The sequence below is a fragment of the Pelmatolapia mariae genome, linkage group LG3_W, assembly GCF_036321145.2.
Source record: "Pelmatolapia mariae isolate MD_Pm_ZW linkage group LG3_W, Pm_UMD_F_2, whole genome shotgun sequence".
In the NCBI taxonomy this organism is placed as follows: domain Eukaryota; kingdom Metazoa; phylum Chordata; class Actinopteri; order Cichliformes; family Cichlidae; genus Pelmatolapia; species Pelmatolapia mariae.
In genome coordinates this window covers 52,714,041-52,730,487 of record NC_086229.1, presented here as the reverse complement: position 1 = coordinate 52,730,487, position 16,447 = coordinate 52,714,041, and the positions used below count along the sequence as shown (strand labels likewise).

The 16,447-nt window shown below is 39.6% G+C and overlaps 1 pseudogene; it reads right to left on the bottom strand.

The window, feature by feature from the left end:
- Nucleotides 1-4,375: 4,375 nt before the first annotated feature.
- Nucleotides 4,376-6,991, bottom strand: LOC134616925 (tripartite motif-containing protein 16-like; annotated as a pseudogene).
- Nucleotides 6,992-16,447: the final 9,456 nt, after the last annotated feature.

Genomic DNA, 16,447 nt, shown 5'->3' with positions numbered 1-16,447 from the left:
ATCAGAGATCACCTTCAGCACAGCAGACATCGTGAAGGAGATCGTCAGGAGGAGACTCTGCACAGCAAGATCCTTAATAAAATGAAAGAGTGTCGACGTTGACGTTGAGGAAGACAGCTAAGGTGTACGACGTGCTCTGCCTTAAAATCTTCAGCAGCGTTGGAACGTGAGAATCGAGGGATGGAGAGAGGTGCCAAGCTCCAAAAGTGACAGTGCAGAGGAAGTCCAGCGATGGAATTGTGATTCTGTGAACAGCACAAATGATTTGATCCTCTGCAGAGAAGCCTTCCGCGAGGGAGAGATGTGAACAGACGAGCCTTTCATATACACATCAGGTCAACTTCTCTAGGCTGGTTGAGGGGGAAATTGGAGAGAAACGGTAGTGTTAGGTGTGATAACTGTTGTTATTGTAACTGTGATTTTTCTTATAAGTGAATTGCCCAGAGACAGACCTGAATCCACTCCGGCGACTCCACCATCACAGGCCACGGCGAAGCGAACCAAACGTAGTGAAACAGGTAAATCAGATGAGTGTCTGGATTATTATGGCGGTATAGAGTTGGACCACGTTAAAGGGTCCACAGCCTCGTATACATTCGACCTTCGTGCTGTCATTAAATGTAAAGGTTTAAACAGTTCATGACGGGGATATGATGCCTGGGTAGGTTACAATCCAATGGTAGATATAGAGTGTAATAATCAGAAGCTTGGCTACCCTTATCACACTTATTGGAAGGGCCCGTGTGAGTATTGGTCTACCATAGTGGAGTATTCTGGCTCGTGGTGCCCCTACAAGGACACCACGTGGCAGAAGCTTGGGTTTCAGCGGGACTTCTCGGCTGGGCAGAACCCGTTGACCCTCTCACTGAGTCGTTGGCATGACACTGTGTGGCCCACTCGATCTGTGGTGTACTTATTCATAGGAGTAGACGTCTCAGGGAAGGACCCATACAGTCTGGTTAAAATTAATTTTAGAGATTTTGCACCTGATGTGGCTGAAATAATTGTATTAACACCTCCCCCACCATTGTCACTTTCAGAGTCGGGCCCAGAAATAATTGAGGTAGATTATACAAGACTAAAACCTAAACAGCTCATTTCAATGGCCACTGGCTATCGTGAAAGCAATCTGTGGCCAGACTGGCTCATCCAAAATGCTAGAGAACAGAATGTTTCAGATTGTGTGGCGTGCGCAGCGGCCCGCCCACATCTTTTCACAGAACCAGCTCCTTTATATCCCGAAGACCAGTGGGGATTTGAGTGCATGCTAAGACTCACCAGAGAAGCGGTTTCTGAAGGTAATTGTACTATGTTAGCAAGTTTGTGTTCACCAATAGGTAATGACACTGTACTTGGTCCTTTCACACTGGGAAGAGCCAACTACACATGTTTAACTTTACTGTGTTTTTCCCTGACAGACATGAGCATGAGGCCGGGGAGATTAACGCCGATTGGTGCACTGTGACATACTTGGCCAGAGGAAAGCTATCAAGAGACACCGGCACTGAAATAGGCCTGTGGGCACGTGCTGGTTTGTATTATTATTATGGTGGGTACAGATTGTATGTTAGAATTCTTAGTGGGACTTTTGGTCTCTGTGCCATGGTACGTTTAGGTGCACCTCTCGTTTTAGTAGGTGAAAAGGGGGTGCGGCTGGCTAAGCCCGGCACCGCTCAACTGACAGACAGGCGGAGACGTCATGTGTTGGTCAAACGGTCACCAGGATTGTTTGACCTTACAATAGGATCACCAACATACATAGATGCTATTGGCGTTCCTAGGGGTGTGCCCAAATGAATTTAAGTTAGCTGACCAAGTTGCTGGAGGATTTGAAAATCTTCCCATAATTTCTGCATTTTTTCCAGTAACTCCAAATAAGAATGTGGATCGTATCAATTATGTGTACTATAATGTCCTGAGACTGGCGAACCTTACCAGGGACGTAGTTGAAGGGCTTCCTGAACAGTTGGGTTCAACATCTTTAATGGCAGCACAAATTGGATGGCGTTAGACATGTTGTTGAGAGAAAAAGGGGGCGTTTGCGCGATGTTTGGGGATATGTATTGTACTTTTATTTTAAATAGCACAGCTCCAGACGGCTCTGGAACTCTGGAAGGCCTAAAGACGTTGTCCACCACAATGTATGAGCATTCGGGAGTGGATAACCCGCTGGAAGCGTGGATGACCTCTGTCTTTGGGCAATGGAAAGGTTTCATTATGTCAATTATGGTTTCTTTGTCTGTTTTTATTGCAATAATAGCGACGTGTGGGTGTTGTTGTGTGCCTTGCATCAGAGCCTTGTTCGTCAGACTCATCAATCGTGCTGTGGGAGAATCTGATACAGAGGCCAACACCAGGAGACCACTTTTGGGAAATGTGGAGTCACAGTATGAAAACATTATGGTGAAAGATTTAGTGTAGTTTTATCTGCCATAGGGCAGATAAAAAGGGGGATTTGTAGAAATGTTTAGCTTATTTTAGAGTTTAGACATGTAGGAATGTTTAGCTTGTTTTAGAGTTCAGAAATGTGTTAGATAGAATGTAGAATGGTAGGGACACTGACACTGCCCTGGATATAAATAAAGGCCTGACTGTGTCATGAACTTAGGAGTAGATCTTAGGAGACCCTCCCCCAGTTTGAACAGTGAAACTAAGACAGAAAGGAGTTAATGTTGAGTGGAAATTCCTTAGGGCATACCTGAGTGGGGGTCTTAACATTTAACCTGGATAACTGTGGTCTGGAAGGGAGATGGACTTTTATGACCGGGTTAGTACGCAGAGACACACACACACACACAGTGCTTAAACTGTTACACTCACACATCCACATGCACACTCACTCACGTGCACTCACACATACACACAGGTACGCACACACACAGGCACTCACGTGCTCGTGCACATAGACACAGACACAGAGTTTGCAGCACACTGTGGGGGATTTATGATAGGGTCGCCTCTATAAAGCTGGCTGTGACTAACAAAGGGGTGAAGATTGTTGCAGAGGGACACCGGCCTCGTCTTCCCTTCTAGAAGTGCATGCTTAAATGAAGATGAATAAAGATTTTGTAAAAATGACTACTGAGTTCCGGTGCCATCTCTGGATCCCTCGACGAATAAAGAACCGGGGCAAAACTGATTTCGCAACAAGAGACAGTGAGTGAATACTTTGGCTATAAATTAGGTAGTGAGTACACAGAAAGGGTGCTTCAGATGAAGCACGTGAAGATTATACTATGAAAAAGGAATGTATCAAAAGATTTTAATTAAATTGCTAAGCAGAAAACCTACTCAGATACACCACTGTGTTTGAGCAGGAACAGGAAGTGATACTCTACCACAAAGCGAGTGAACACCAAGTGACAGCGCCACCAAGAGTCAGGAGACACTACAGCACTTTCCTCATGAATGAGGACTTAAATTTCAGTGTGATTTCATCAAGAGCTATACGTACTGGCTTTATTAGATTATTAGAGTTACTACGGTAACAGACATTCTGCCTCCTTCTCTTCTTGTTCTGATTAATGAACTGTTCAGTTCAAAACAGGTGTTCTGACTCTGTCTGCTGGTTAACCTCTCCATAATCACATACTGCGTCTCACTGGTATTGCATAGGTTGTATATTTCTGTGTCATGACATTTATTTATTTTTTACATTGAGAGACATTTGCATTTTATTTTCCCCTACTGATTTTATGAGTTAGGTTTGTTTTGTTTGTTTTGGTTTTGGTTTACCTTATATAGCTCTTTTATTGTATTATAGTTGGCTTTTTATATATAACATAAATTACATTTTTACATTCACTGTCTGTTTTTCTACACAAGTGCTTACTATTTAACATTCACACATATTCGTATGACAGCACATACATTAGAGAGCAACTCGGGCCCAAGGGTATTTGGCATACAGACTGGAGCAGCCAGCCCCCAACCTTCTGATGAGTTGATGATCTGCTCCACCTCCTGAGCTATAGTAACCTCAGAAGTCATGTTACCAGAGGTTGAAGTAAATTATGTAGAAAGAAAATCCTGTGTGTTGTTATTATTATTATTATTATTGTTGTTGTTGTTGTTGTTGTTGTTGATATTAATTATAATAATACATGATGCTTATATTTATGCCCTTCCAATTTATTATTGTTATTTTAAAAGTTGATGCCCACAGTTCCGTAAGGAAATAAGGAAGTATAAGTGAACAGTAAATTAAATACACATTAAATATATTATAATATAATAAACATGTTGTTTCCATGTTTGTTTATTAAAAAAAATACAAAAATAAATATTTTGCACCTTAGATGCTTTCAATTTTATTATGAAAACTCTTTAGTTGAATATTTTCTTTATATTGTTTTCTATTCACAACAACCATGAATTCAGTTTCCTTGATATTAAGGGACAATTTATTGATATCAAACCACATCTTAAGAATTTCCCGCTCATTTTCAGTTGCTGACCAGAGATCCTTTAAATGTTTTTCCAAACAAAATGAATTTGTAGCATCTGTATAAACAACACATTGAATCAATTTACTAACATTACAAATATCATTAATGAAAAGAATAAAGAGTTTGGATCAATCACTGATCCTTGAGTTGCCCCACATTGAGCCTTTCTAGATTCAGACACAGTTTTGTTCATTTGCACACATTGTTGTCCATTTTCCAATTAGGAATAGGCTGCACATCTTATTCCATATCTCTCTAGTTTCCTGAATAACTGATATGATCTACTGTATGAAAGGCTTTCTGTAGGTCAAGATAAAAACCATCAGAGAATTCATCATTTTATTGATTTTAAAAGACTATGAAACTTAGATTTACTCTCATCAACACAGCGTCAAAGCAGTTTGAGAATTATTCACAACGTTTAATCTATCAGTTAATTTCTGCCACAAACTCCCCTCCATCGTTCTTACTGAGTTCACGAGACATCACACACTGGACTGACTGAGAGACATGAACTACTTTTTGTGCAGGTTTTCTTGTATTAAAACAATATTTTCTTCTATGTAAAGGAAGAAAAAAAGAACAGAAAGGAAGAGAAATCCTGTTAATTCAGAAAAATAGAACAAGCTACATAATATTTAGTTTTTATATTTAAACACTGCCCCCCTATAAAATCCAAATCTTTAAGAAATAAAAACACATAAATAAAATTCCCAGTTTTATTGTCATTTCAGCAATGTAAAAACCTGAGGACCTAAAACTGTTGAATTATTGCTTGATTATGTTTATGATAATTATTTCCTTTACTTACTTTGGGGTCTAGTGGAAACTAATTTGAAATACATTTCTCACATGTCACTATGATCTCTTCCCCAGTTTAATCAACTCTGCAGTGACTTCGTAGTCTAAAAGCCGAAGTCCAGCATAGAGCGGCTGAGTGAATGTGGTCTGGACTCTGTGGAGGAGAGTCATGGTTTCAGAGACGCTGTAGAAAGACAGAATACCTGCTCTGTGATCCAGGTACACTCCTACTCTGGAGGACTGAGGACCTGAGAGGACAGTGTAGACTTTGTTGTGCCAAAATTGAAAACCGTTTGTGTAACAATATAATGCCCAAGATTTGTCATTCCATCCAAATACACATTCATTGAGGCTCCCTGCTCTGCTGATATTCTTGTATGCAACTACAACACAAATTCCTCTTCCTCTCCACTCCACCTCCCAGTAACAACGTCCAGTCAGACTCTCTCTACTCAGGACCTGATAACATCCAGTGAATCTGTCTGGATGATCAGAATAAGACTGTTGTTGTTTCATAAATGTTGCTTTTCTGTTCCCCTCAGATAATAACAGATGTGTGTTTGCTGTGTTTGGATCCAGTGTGATTTCATGTGAATATTTTAAGAATCCAGCTCTGGTCTTTGGCTCTGGTGGTGACAGTAAAACATCCACTTCAGTGACTGTCAGTGAGATGTTTGTCCGTTCCTCTCTCAGAATGTCCTGTAGTTTATCTCTGGTCTCTGACACAGCTGCTGTCACATCCTCAAAGTACCTCAGAGGGCGAATATTGATGCTGGATGAGTGTGTAGACTCACTGAGTGCTGACAGTGAGGGGTAGTTGTGTAGAAACTGGTTGTGTTCCTCTGTGTGTGAGAGCTGCTCCAGCTCGCCGTCTTTCCTCTTCAGCTCAGCGATCTCCTGCTCCAGCTTCTCCTGAAGCTCTTTGACTCGACTCACTTCAGTTTCCTTCTGGGATCTGACCTGCTGCTTCACATCAGAGCTTCTTTTCTGGATGAGACGGATCAGCTCAGTGAACATCTTCTCACTGTCCTCCACTGCTTTATCAGCAGAGCCATTGATGGCCTCCACCTCCTGTTGAAACAGCTTCACATCTTTCTCTCGCTCCTGGATTCTCTGCTGGATGTTTAGTCGTCTCACCTCGAGCTCCTTCTGCTTCTCAGTCCTTTCTGCTGCAGCTGGGACTGTTTCATGGCCTTTATGTTCATCCATTGTGCAGAGATAACAGATACTCTGCTGATCAGTACGACAGAAAATCTTCATCACCTCATCATGACGAGAGCAGATGTTCTCCTGGAGCTTCTTGGAGGGGGCCACCAGCTTGTGTTTCTCAAAGGCAGGAGACTCAAAATGAAGCTGTATGTGTTTCTCACAGTAAGAGATCACACACACCAGACAGGACTTGACAGGACAGTTTCCTCCCAGTGCAGACATCACAGGCCACATCTTCAGGTCCAGCATAGCAGTGATCAGCTGGAGCAGCTTGGAGTCCAGTCTTCTTCAGCTGCTCCAGTAAAGCTGCTAACATGATGTTTTTCTCCAGGACAGGCCTCGGTATGAAAGTCTTCCTGCACTGAGGGCAGCTGTGGATTCCCTTCCTGTCCTCTTCATCCCAGAAATATTTAATACAGTTCATGCAGTAGCTGTGTCCACAGGCTGTAGTCACCGGATCCTTCAGTAGATCCAAACAGATGGAACAAGAGAAGGTTTCTCGGTCCAGCTGAACTCCTTTCTGCGCCATTTCTCCTCTCACTTTCTTTTTGGCAGAAACGAAAGCATTCTGACCTCTGATCTCATAACATACTTTTCTGTAGTGAATGGAGCCTGTTGGCTCTTAAACGTTACAACATGTTTGTTACACCCATCTTCAAACTGCAGATCTAAAGGGGAGGGAACAAGGAAATACATTTACAGTGTTTCAGGAAGAAGAGGGAGGAGTTATCAGGCTTTGACACAGTCCAGGAAGTGGAGCAGTTTGACGTAAACACTGTTTGTTTAACCCTTTGAACATGAACAAAGGAGGCTGATCAGGTTTTACATTTATAATATATGAATGACAATTAAATAAAAAAGCTGTCACACCATGGCACATATTATACCACGAATTGTTTCTTGACCCACATATGTTGCTGTTAATGTTTTTCAGTTCAAAAATGTTCACATTCAGACACAAAAATCATTAAAATATTACACAGTTATTAATCTTTCAAATATAAAACATTTCACTTTCAGCTTTCACACACAGAGCCAGTGACTGTATCTTTACAGCAAGTACTTTTTTTTTTTTTAAGCCATTAAATATCAAGTTAAATATGCTGCAAAATATGAGAATTTACAGAATTAAAAGTCAGAATGTGTAGAACAGTTTGTTTATTTTTTACATTTTCACTCAAAATGTTTCCACATACTTGTGTTTCAAACTTACAGTTACAGCAAAAAATATTTACAAACAAATGATATTTTCATAAATATATTGAGAGCTGCAGACAAGCAATTCTAATTTCACTCTTATTTATTATTTTTACTACTTAGAACCACAACTCTGTGATTCCAACCTCAGATCAGTGAATACAAGTGCTGGGGCCCGTTCTTCGTACCTCGCTAAGTAAGTTAGCTGGATTTGAATGTTGACGATTTCGCGTGATCTTGGATCGTTCGGTTCTCCGAAGCTCATCCGGGACTTGCTGTCATAGCAACAGATCCGTAAGCGTAAACCTGCTTGGGAGCAGGCTTACTTTATGTAAACAGGATTAGATCGCGGCCACTCAGGTATGTCCGCTTCATTTATACGAAAGCAACAGCGATATTTCTCCACTGTTTTTCCATAAATAAATATTATCAATGTAACTAAAGATAATGCAGTATTTGATTCTTTTATTGATTTCATACAGATACATACAGGTCATTTCCTAAAAAAGGGAAATGTACTATTAATCATTCTATTACATGTATTTGATTATTTCAGATGTAATTCATATTTTAGAGTAGTAATAGTAAATTACTTCGTGTAATCAAGATGAGAGACCACGGCTATAAAAGCGAAGGTGGATTTGGGAAGTCTGTCGCAGCCATGTCCTGTCCGTTTGTACGCGAGCAACCCATTGCGGAAGGTGCAAGATTGATAAGGAGAGTTTTCAGAATTCAGCGTATATTGCGGGATAGACGGGATAGACAGGATCCTTCCTTTTATATATATATATATATATATATATATATATATCTCAACTTACTTCAGTCACCCCTTGCATGGGAACAGGTAGAAGTGATGGAGTGTTATGTAAAACTACACACAAAAAAACCCACAATGTCAATAAATGTCACAGTACAAAAAGCATTTTAATTAAGGCAACAACCAAATATTTTACATTGTACAAATAGAATTATGAGCTCATTTACCAGTTATGAAGGTGCTGCTGCTACTGCACCCCGGCTGCTGGTCTAAGGAAGAGCTGCCCCCAGGGATGCCCTCCACAATGGGTCTGGTGGCATTCAACCCTAGGGCCAGCTCCTCTGCCGGGGTGTGACGAGGGGGTGCAGGACCACCACCTGTCTTTATTTGCTCTGCCCTTTTCTTGGTTGCTGTTATAAACAAACAAACAGATTATTTCAGGGTCTCTTTTCAGGAGACTAAAAGCAATATAAGTGATAAATATTACCATTCTGTAGAATATTCTTATATTTCACTTTTACTTGTTCCCATGTTCTAGTGGGTCCTGTTGTGGCTCTAATGTGAAAGAGGATATAATGTAATATAATATAATATGATATAATATAATATAATATAATAAATTACTTACAAGTTTAATTTGTCAGCAACTTTCTGCCAGCCCTCTCTCCTTGCTTTTGCAGCCTTTGCAGTGTTCCCTTGCGTTTTAATTAAACTCTGAAACTCCTGATATCCCTCAATCAAGAGTTCTTGCTCTGCTGCCGTAAAATACTGAGCGCACTCCTTCGACATCTTCGCCGACCAATCACAGGGTTGCCGATCAATGTTTCTACTATCGATGCGTAGCCCCTTTTAAGCCACCCGGTTATCTCACATTACTTCATCCAGCTATACTAATCGTCAACAACAGGTGTGTTCGGAGGACCGGATTAGCGAGCTCAAAGTTGGCGCGATGATTTGATCTTGGATGTGTCATTTGATCTTGGATGTAGTAAGCGAGGTACGAAGAACGGACCCCTGGTGTCATGATCCGGGGTGTCGGTGGTGTTTTGGGGAATGTTTTCTTACTCTGTTCAAAGCTCAGGTCCAGCCTCCAGGTGAAGTTCTGGGTCTACATCTGCCTCTCTCCACATGCGGCTCATTGTCTGCAATCAGCAATGAAGTTTTATGGTCCACCTCAGACCTCCACTATTTGCCAGATTGTCATCTAAACAGTAGTTTTAAATCAGCCTCCATGTTCTGCTTGCTCCAACTGTTTCCCTGTTTAATCTCGCCTTCTGTGTGTCTCCAGTTTCCTGCACCTCCAGATCATTATCCACTTACCTCCGGTCTTATCTGGATTTCTTCTGTCACTGGTCCTTCCCTCCAACCAGCTGCCTGCCTGAATCTTACCTGCCAGGAGCCATCGCTCTGTTTCACCCAACTTCCTGTGGAGAATCTGCAAACCCACCTGCCTGCTTTCCTGCTCACTGCAACCATCCATCAGTCCAGAAAAGAAGGTCTCCCTCCCTCCAAAACCCAGATTCACCAGCCTGCCAAGGAAGCAATCTTCTTTACTCTCCTTGCAATACAACTCACCTGCACTGGAAATAATACAGCTCTCCTCTGTTACAGTGGATCCAGCCTCTCAGAAGTTTCCACCTTGTAACACTTTACAGTTGTCTATCTCTGTATTTAATGAAATCAGGTTGAGGTTAAAACAGCTGTGTCTTGAGTCTGCTTGTGGGTCCACGTTCACGCTGGCCTCTTGGCCCTGAAAGCTTGACTGCTCCCACTCTAGTCTAAAATTCACACATTGTGTGTTTCGACTTTTGCAGCACTTCTTAAGACAAATCTGGTACAAAATTTGTACTTGTACCTGAAGGGGGACAGGGGTGAGGGGGTTTGTGTGGTTGAAGGCAGAGACAATAGGAATGGAGGTCAGCCAATCAGAATATTGATAACTGGTACGTATTGTGGCTCTTTGTGTTGTGTCTTTCTGGGGGTGTCGATCAGAACAAGCAGCAGCCAATCAAATGCAGTCCAGTCATTTATTTAGTTGGCTCAGATATTTACACAGCACAGTAATGAAGGGCACAGTACAGGTTTTACAGTCTTTGTAATCTGTGAGTGTGCATAGGTTTGCTCTGAAGAGGAAATAAACAACAAGAAATAATATTTAGATTCATGTCACGTATGTAGGTTTATATAACAGTTATAATTACTTAAACTAAAACTCGTACACATATTTCTGTGTTAAAATAAGTAGATCCTAACTCTGACATTACAGCGTTCACAAAGACAAACACAGTCCAACAGCACCATCTACTGACTACACAGGTTTACAGCAGAGTGATCATGTGACTCTACATTTGCACAAACATGAGTATCAAGCTGCAAACTGTCTGTATCAGTGTTTCCATTCTGAAAGACGTGGAGAGGTTTTAGAAAATAAATACATATGAAATAAAATAAACTAATAAATCATAACACTATGAGATTCAAATATTTAATTAATTAAGAAATTCCAGATTCCCAACTTATGAGGACAACATAAAGTCTATTTAAATGTTTTAATAACACAGTAAGTCTGAATAATTCTCTGCTGGATGTTTAGTCGTCTCACCTCGAGCTCCTTCTGCTTCCCAGTCCTTTCTGCTGCAGCTGGGACTGTTTCATGGTCACAGGCCACATCTTCAGGTCCAGCATAGCAGTGATCATCTGGAGCAGCTTGGAGTCCAGTCTTCTTCAGCTGCTCTACTAACCTGCTAATGTGATATGATAACACCTTTCCCAAGAAAAAGATGAAGTTTGGACCTTGGCAGCATTTATAACAATACATTTATGTATGTATCATTCTGAACTTTGCCAAAATGTGTCACCCTGGTTTAAATTGTAGAAGACTGACCTTTGCTTATATAAGAGAATAAGAGAAAATCATGTATCTCAATTTATTTCTATGGACTTGCTTGTTCCTGCCAACAAGTAACATTGATAAACCCAGCTAAACAAACCATGCAAGCAAACAGTAACATCTGCACATAAACTAACAAGTGAAATAACACCTGGAATTGAATAAACCTTAAACTATAGCAATACCTACAAGTACAGATTGCAATGTTTGCATCTTAACTAAACATTTGAAATACAACACTTAAAACATAAGACGGGAACTCCAAAAGCTTGTCTGTCTACAAATAAAAAACCTCAGGTGCTGCAGCACCTTCACTGTAGATTTTGAAACGACTACAACACATACAATGAATCACAGCAACTATTTCCACTGAACCTGCAATTGATAATGCTACAGTGCAACCATGCGATTGTCGCTTCTGCAAATAACTCCTGAAACCATACCAAGCTTAACCAAAAATGGCAACTTCTGCAAACAATCTAAAAAACAAGTATAAACACAGCAAAGCAACCACTCTAAGCAGCATCCACAAACAACAGTAATGGCACACAATAGTAATGGCACAGTAATGATGCAGCAGCTTGGCACTCTTTCTCAATCATCTTAGTTTTGGGGTAATTTTTGAATCGACAGATTACCATCCCACCAGTTAGATGTCCAAGGAAGCACAGAAAGTGGAAGCAGACGAGGGGGAAGAGAACAGGGCTACAAGCTGAGCTAAGGGCTACAAGATACAAACAATCACTTCCACCCCCTGCTAAAACAAAATTGTGATGTTATCGTAAGCTGCTAACAAGCTGGGTAAGTTACACCTTACGATAACATCACAATTCGCCCATAGAGCTAGGAGGCACAATATCAGCATGCACTTGATTCGACTGCCTGGGAGAGACCCCTCTCACCTTTCACCTGCTTTTATTAGATAATACTGCCAAATTTGGCAATATGAACATTTTGCAGAAAATAGCAATATAGGTTGTTTTTGCCTTTATTAGATGTTGCAGTAAAGAGGAAACAGGAAAGCCAGAAAACATGCAGCAAAGGGCCTCAGGTCAGAGTCAAACCCAGGCGACTGCATTTAGCTTTACAAAATATCGTCACCTACTCAACCTGTAAGCCAAACAGGTGCTCCACGCTTCTTATTTATGATTTCTCAGTAGTGATTTTTTTTTTTCTGAACAACCATCCATAGAATGTGTTTTGGGGCAAACACATGTCCTTCGCTACCACCCTGATTACCAGCCTTCCTGTATGTTGAGTTTCCTGTATGCACATTAATGACTGCCAGGCTCCCCATGCAACAAATACCATCATAGTTAGGATCCCTGCATTTGGACTTAGTGTTTTGAGGGTTTTTTTTATTGTCTCATGAATCTGTTTTTTGGAGTTATGAACTGACATTCTAGCTCTGTACTCGTTAGTCTCAGGTTTGGTTTTTCTGTACCTGGGTTTTGTTAACTGTATTTCTAGTTCTAACTTCCTTTTTCACAATAGTCAGTTCTCTTTCATGTCCAGCCTGTCTTTGTCTTGTCTCTGTGTGTTCTCCCTATCATCCCTTGTATTTAACCCGTCTTGCCTCCCAGTTTGTTTCCCTGTCTGCCTGTCCGGTCTCTGTGTCTGTATTTGTTTGCTTTTGTCTGAGTGTCTAGTCTGTGCTTCTGTTATTATCCTGTTTTATCATTTTTTATGTTTCTTTGTCTGTCCTTGTCTCATCTACTTAGTTATTTCCAGTCATGTCCCTGTGTCTGTCTGGTTTCTCTGTAGTCTGGTTTCTCTTTGCAGTCTAAAGAGCTTGGAAACAAAAGCGTCTGGACTTCTTTAAGCTGGTTGAAGACGTTCTTCTTCGGTTCTAGGGTCAAATGGTGGAGAGTCCCAGATTTAAACCCTGTGGGAGTTTCCCGCCAAAGAGGGACGACATCTCCTCAATGTCGTCTCTTAGGATTGAAATTTTTTGTTTTGTTGGTATAAATAAAGCTGTTTTAATTATTTTTATATACACACTGCAAATGTGCTCATATGAGTTGGCACTCAGTCTTTTGAAGGTCAAAAGTTTCAATCGGCATGATTGTCTGGACTGATATATTGTAGGAATGACGTAGATTCCAGAAGGTTGTTTGCAACATCCTCACACACAAACATAATGGTTAGAATAAGTCTCTGGGTCAGAGAGGCTGAACAAGATATCCTGAACCAGAACTTAGAATCACTAGAAGAACAATGGATAATAACATTAGATTATCAAGGCTAGGCAGACAGGTGTTTTGCTTTTCTGTCTCTTACAGAGGAGGTAGCAGATGCCAGATGAGGTCAGACATGGACGGGGAGGATTCGCAAGGAGACACCCACGTCCATGTGGAAGCAAGATAGCCATGATAATCTTTGTTTTTGTGTTACTATATAAAGTTGTACAGCCCGTTTGAGGGTTATCCTTTCTGTGAAGCAGGCTGCTGGTTCACACAGAGGTCCACAGGGCTGTGTAAATTTGTAATTTCAACTACTAACGCAAATTAAATCTTTTAAAAAGACAGATAATTCTCCTGAAATTCCTTCTGAAAAATTTGAACACGACACATCTCAGTGGCTGTTTACTTGCTTCCCTGAGTTGAGTTTGCATGTCTGGAGTCTGTCTCTGTTTCTGTTTGTTTTTGGCATCTAAGTGATCTTCATTTTTATTAGAATGATGGTCTTCTTCATACTACAAATAGTTTTAGGTCTAGCATAATTTACTTTACAATAATTTTCTGGTGTCATTCTGAGGTTGTTCAAAAATGTCTGACACTTTAGTACAATAAGAACATTTCTGCAAAATGTAAATATAATTATAGATTTTTGTGATCATACTAGACAGCAAGCGATAAGCTATGAAAGAAAAGTGAAAAAGAAAGACTCAATGCCCTTTGCTGCCTGCCTGTCCTCCCCTGATTTGGTACTGTCCTGCTTGACCATGGGGCCATTCTCCTCCTCGGGACCTCAGAAGGCAAACAGCCACTGGACCTCAAACCTCCCAACAGCCTAACAGAAATGACCTCTGATTTTGAGCCTTGAGGTCTTTGATCAATAGCGGGCAGACTTGTATAATTGTACATGGATACAGTTAAATCACTCCTCCAGTGTGATATTGAACTGCGATGTCACCATTACTTTCAGTGAAAGATGTCATAAATCTTTACTGCTTTCTTCAGGAAGGAAGCCTGGATGGGAAAGATATCGGTTAGTTTTGTTTAATACAAACAAAACTAACCGATATGAGGGGAGCTGCTGCTCCTTTAGATTTTTCTTCCTCACAATTATCTCACACCCACAGAAAAGTTTTGTGAGATCTTGCAAAAGTACATCTTTTTTCTCTACCATTCTTTTGGGAGCTCCATACTTTGTTTTGTACAGGCCTGCAAATATTTGATTAATTAATCATTTATTTTGAGCATATGCAAAACAGAGTATATATACAGGAAGGAAAATACTGTCTTCTAGTACAACAGGTACTCGAAAAGGAGTGGAAGGAAGTAACACTTATTATTACTCTCACCTCCTTCATATATTTATACTTCAATCATGTAGTTTAGCAACTTCTTCCTGAGTGTATATAATACGATGGATAACAATAATAACTAATCACACTGGACATATCTATATAGAAAACACCTCTAGTAGCTTAATGCTGCCTTCATCCCTGTACTGCATGAAAACGATATTTGTACACAATGATTTAAATTTCTGGATATTGTGACATTGCTTTTGCTTAGCCCCTAACCAATTCCACAATTTAACCCCACACAGAGACACAGAAAAACCTTTACTAGTCGTTCTCACCACGTGCACTTTAAAGTTCTCATTTTGACTTCCATTGTAGCCCCCATCTCTATGGTTGAAACAATCTGGAGTATTAACTGCTAAGACTGATTTTATTGATGAGTATCAATCCTAAGAATTTAGTCTCCTTTACTATTTAAATTTTTTAATTTTCTACCTGTATTTATATCCCATCATTCGCTTTATAGTTTCCAAATATAATTGCTTTTGTTTTATTAAGATTTAGTGATAATTTATTACTATTCATCCATCCAACCCTCTTAATTCATTATTTATATTATTAATGAGTTCCACCTAATTATTCCCAGAAATAAATGTTAGTATCATCAGCAAATAATATTAAGTTTGATCATTTAAAACACTAAAGATGTCATTAATATATACATCAAATAGACTGGGGCCCAATACTGACCCTTGGGGGACCCAAGCAATTTCCATGTGCCCTGAAATAAAATTTCCCATGTTCACAAACTATTGTCTTCTAGATAACTAACTTCTCATCCAGCTCAGTGCCACTCCCCTTATGCCATAAAATCTTAGTTTATTTAGTAGTATTGAGTGAATAACTGTATCAAATACTTTCTCAAAATCAATGTTTTACATCCAGTGGATTTGTTATTGTCTCCATTGCGTTAATTATTGTCAATGAAATTGAACTCTTTGCTCTGAATAAATTTGGTTAATTAAATCATACTTATTTAAGAATTCATCTAGTCGATTGCTAAACATTTTTTTCAAAAAACTTTTGAAAATTGAGAGAGGAGTGACACTGGCCTATAGTTTTGATAAAAGGTGTTTAATCCCTTCCTTAAATAGTGGTATTACCTTTGCAATTTCCATTTTATTTGGAAAAGAACCAGTTAAAAAAGATAAGTGGCAAATATATGTCAAATACTTTGAAATACCATCTATTACTTTAAAAAAAAAAAAGCCATATCAATGCCATTGCAATCAGTAGATATCAGTAGTTTTTTTTTTTTTATTAAGAATTTATTAAGAATAGATTTTAGTTCCAACTTGTCCACTGCCAAAAAAAACTGAATACAGATTATTTCGAATTAAAGTTTAACTTACTCTCTTCCGTGTTCTGGAATCTTTTTCTTTACAAAAAAGTCATTAAATCCATTTACTACCATATTTGTATTATAATTGTCACCACTATTTTCAATAAAATACTCTATATTTCAACAATAAACAGAGAACACCCACCCAAAAAAGGAAACTGCTCCTGTACAAAGCATAAAAATGGATTATCAAGTGTGTAGCATTTATTTATTTAACCTTTTTTAACAGAACAATGTAATTATCTTTTTGATATTTAAAAAGCCATTT